Source organism: Vulpes vulpes, chromosome 9 (genome assembly GCF_048418805.1).
Source record: "Vulpes vulpes isolate BD-2025 chromosome 9, VulVul3, whole genome shotgun sequence".
NCBI classification, from domain to species: domain Eukaryota; kingdom Metazoa; phylum Chordata; class Mammalia; order Carnivora; family Canidae; genus Vulpes; species Vulpes vulpes.
Genome location: NC_132788.1, coordinates 98,296,415 through 98,301,022, shown reverse-complemented (window position 1 = coordinate 98,301,022; position 4,608 = coordinate 98,296,415).

Below are 4,608 nucleotides of genomic sequence, written 5' to 3'. Positions count from 1 at the left end.
GGGTGCTGCCAGGACAGGAGAAGGCAGGCACCCATCTACGCACCATATGTGCCTTTCCCCGCCCAGCACACAGTAGGTGCTCAGGAAATGGTTGTGCTGCTGGTGACCTTGGGGATGTTACTTAACTTCCCTGTGGGCCCCCAGCCCCCTCCTTCCCCAACCTCAGATATAAGAAAATTGCCCTGAACCTCCAGGTGGCCTCAGGCTGTGTTGGCAGTGACTGGACCCCAGGTTTCCTTCCCCACAGACAGCTCTGCATCCCGTCCCCTCATCCCCACAGCATCCTTTTAGGATCCAAGGTCAGGGCAGGTGAGCGCTTCAGCACCAGTGCACCTGAGTCAAGTCTTATCTCTGGTAGGTCTTTGGTGTGACTCCAGAGAGTAGCTTCTTGTCCTGGAGCCTCAGTCCTCTATCCTGTAAAATATGAATCACTGCCCCCATCCCGTTTACCCTGGCTGGGGCTTGGGGGAGGCCTGTATGGGGAGTGTAAATGCAGTTGGCTCTTAAGAGTGGTGCCAGGGCCCCCAGGAAGAAGCTTCCAGCCTGTTGGGGGAGAGGCTGAGCCCAACACAATACCCTAACCCTGGGGGGTCATCATTGGGCTGGAAGGAAGGCTGACCAGGGCTTCTGTGTAGGAACTAAGAGCTAAGCTCCTGGTCAGATGTAGAGCTGGGGGAGAACAATCCAGGCCAGGGCACAGCAGGTGCAAAGGCCCTGAAGTGAGACTGATTTGGTCAGAGACAGGACAGGGCTGTGCACAGGCTTTTGCTGCACAGCTCTAGAGGGTTACGGGGAGGGTGCGGCGTCTTTCCTGAGAATACCAAGCCCTAGGGGATGGTTTGGAGCTGGAAAGGAAGTGATCCCTCCATCTGTCTGAAACCCTCACCCGTGGGCACCGGTCAACATCCTGAAGCCACCACCACACATCTACACTGGAGCAATTAAGCAAACAGAGGGTGGAGGGTGGGAGCCAGGTTTCTCACTGTTGCAGTAAGAGGCTAGAGACAGACAAAGCAAGGAGTCTAGAAGAATCCATTTGCTAATGGATTAGGCGTGGAGACATCTGCATGAATTCATGTGTAACTTAATATAGATACACAGTTATATATGGAGATACAGGTCTGTGTATATACACAGATCATATACACATTTTATGTCCTTGCTCTGTCAGCTGTGAGAGCCTAGAAGCAATGACCCCCCCCCACCCCCACCCCCATAGCAAGCAGCACAGCTAATGCCCGGATCTCTGTTTGTGTTAGCACAGCGGTGCTTGTCTGGGGGTTATACGTGCCAGGATCCCCAGTGGGTGCCTGAAACCACGGGTAGTACCGAACCCTAGATCTATACTATGATTTCTCCTGTGCGTACATACCTGTGCTAAAGTTTAATTTATAAATTAGGCACATTATGACAATATATTGTAATAGAAGTTATGTGAATGTGATCTCTCTCTCTCAAATTCTCATCTTGTCCTATACTCGCCCTTCTTGTGATGATGCGAGATGATAAAATGCCCACGTGAGGACATGAAGCTAGGTGAATGACGCAGGCTTTGTGCTGTAGCATGAGGCTGTTGTTGACCTTCTGACCATATGTCAGGAGGACTATCATCTGCTTCTGGACTGCGGTTGATCACAGACCACTGACACTGTGCAAAAGGGGAGACTACTATATTCTCCAGCAAAACGCACTGAGCTGCTCCTAGGAGAGGCTGATTCTAGGATGGGGGGCAGGAAATATACGAGATGAGCGTGATGCATTTTGTAGGGACAAAGTAAGGCCATGTTAAGAGGGGAAAACCACGGGGGGATGGGGGCATGTCAAAGACTCCTGAGCTTCTGATGACCAAAGCTGAAACCATTTGAGCTAAAAACTCAATAAAGTAATAATGGATTTTAACTCAACGTACAAAATAAATATTCATAAGTCCATACTGATGTGAATGATCAAAGAGATAAACAAGGAGAAGAGAGGAATTCAAAATAATTTGTGGGGAGAAGCGTGACTCCCCACCCATTGTGTGTGGGCGGCCCATGGTGACTTCCTTCCATAGAGCACAGCATCAACAGGAGGAAGAGAGTCGCTCCACAGTGGAGACACTTGACAGAGGCCACTTCAGGCAGGTGATCCAGGTCAACATCATAGTGAAGAGTCATGCCCATGGCATGTCCTGTGGACTTGGTGTGACAAGCAGAGCACTTCACCTCTGTAGTCCTCCTCAAAGCTGTCATCCCAGGGCCCTGAAAAGACACAACAAACCACAAATGGGGGATTTCCCACAAGGCACCTGACTAGTTCTTCTCAAAACTGGTGAGGTCATCAAAAACCAAAAAGTCCGGGAAGCCTGGGTGGCTCAGCAGTTGAGCGTCTGCCTTTGGCTCAGGTCGTGATCCCAGGTCTGGAGATCGAATCCTGCATTGGGCTCCCTGAGAGGAATCTGCTTCTCCCTCTGCCTAAGTCTCTGCCCTTTCTTTGTGTCTTTCATGAATAAATACATGAAATCTTTAAAAACAACAACAACAACAACAACAACAACAACCCAAGAAAGTCTGAGAAACTGTCTCACCCCAGAGGTGTTTAAGGGTACTGGATGACTATATGTAATGTGGAGTCCTGGGACAGAGAAAGGATACTAGGGAAAGTGGAGAAAATCTGAATAATATATGGACTTTAGTTAATAATAATGTCCCATTATCGGTTCACTAATTCTGACAAATGTACCATATTAATGAAAGGTGCTAATAATAGGGGAAATTGGGGACGCCTGGGTGGCTCAACGGTTGAGCATCTGTCTTTGGCTCAGGGCATGATCCCTGGGGTCCTGGGATCGAGTCCCACACTGGGCTCCCTGCATGGAGCCTGCTTCTCTCTCTGACTGTGTCTCTGCCTCTCTCTCTCTCTCTGTCTCTCATGAATAAATAAATAAAATCTTTTTAAAAAAGGGGAAATTGGGTGTGGGGTACATAAGAACTCTGTACTATCTTCATAATAATTCCGTAAATTGAGGGGATCCCTGGGTGGCTCAACGGTTTGGCCCCTGCCTTCAGCCCAGGGTGTGATCCTGGAGTCCCGGGATCCGGTCCCACCTCAGGCTCCCTGCATGGAGCCTGCTTCTCTCTCTGCTTGTGTCTCTGCCTCTCTCTCTGTGTGTCTGTCATGAATCAATGAATAAAATCTTAAAAAAAAAAAAAAACAACCCGTAAATTGAAAACAGCTCTAAAATAAATTGTTTAGGGACGCCTGGGTGGCTCAGCAGTTGAGTGTCTGTCTTCAGCTCAGGTCATGATCCCATCCTGGGGTCCTGAGACCGAGTCTCACATTGGGGTCCTGGCATGGAGTGTGCTTCTCCCTCTGCCTGTGTCTCTGCCTATCTCTCTGTGTGTCTCTCCTGAGTGAATAAATAAAATCTTTAAATAAAATAAAATAAAAATAATAAAATAACTCGTTTATTATAAACAAATAAACAAACAAACAAACAAAACACATTTATAGTTACCAGGGGAGCAGGGACTGTTATGGGCAGGGGTGGAGGCAACAAGAGACCCAAGTAGGAAGTGGAGGCAGCCTCCAGGCCTGGTCTCTTGCCACAGGGGCATACAGAAAAATGGACGAGGGGCAGCCCCAGTGGCTCAGCGGTTTAGTGCCGCCTTCAGCCCAGGGCCTGATCCTGAAGACCTGGAATCGAGTCCTACATCGGGCTCCCTGCATGGAGCCTGCTTCTCCCTCTGCCTGTGTCTCTCTCTCTGTGTATCTCTCATGAATAAATAAATAAATAAATAAATAAATAAATAAATAAATAAATAAATAAATAAAATATTTTTAAAAATTAAAAAAACAAGAAAAATGGACGAAGTGGGGTGTTTCAGAGACCCGGGGCCAGTAGGAACAGCGTGGAGGGCAGGAAGAGAAGACTGTGAGACTCCAGGGCCTCTGGCCCACGCTCCTGAGCTGCCCTTACTGAGCTGGGGTTGCTGATGGGGGAGCAAGCCTGAGGCGGGAGGTCACCCCAGTGTTTCAATGAAGGGTTGAACGGCAAGGGGCATTGGACATCTCATTTTATGAGGGCCCAGGTGTGGGGGGCGAAAGCCTTTCTGATTTGTGGCAAGACAGCATTCTTGGGGATAGCTCTTCCCAGTCCTGGGGCCAGCTCCCTGAGACTGCCCCCAAGGATGTGGGCTTGCTGTGTGGCCTCCTGGCAAGTTCTTGCCTCCACGGAGTCTTTCTCCATCTGTAAAATGGGAATCAATGACGTCCCGCCCGCAAGCCTGTGGGGACCTCACATGAGCCCCGCTCAGTGCCTGGCACACGGTGGGACTCCGATAAACTGCTCACCCCTTCGCCCTCCCCCTGGGTCTCCGGTGGCGGGAGAGGAGCCTGTTGCTTTAACTTATGCAAATACACTGCGGGTGGTGGAAGTGGGGGGTAATGAGAAAAAAAAAAAAAGCAGCCTCATCTCTGGATCAGCCAATCAGCTCTCCGGACTGACGGAGCCGGCCGCCTAAATGGCCCAATGGCGGGCCGCGCGGGCTCCAGCCCCGCCCCCGCCTCCGGGTGCCGTCTGGTGGGTGGGGACTCTCGAAGCCACGCCCCGGGGGCGGAGCCAGGCGG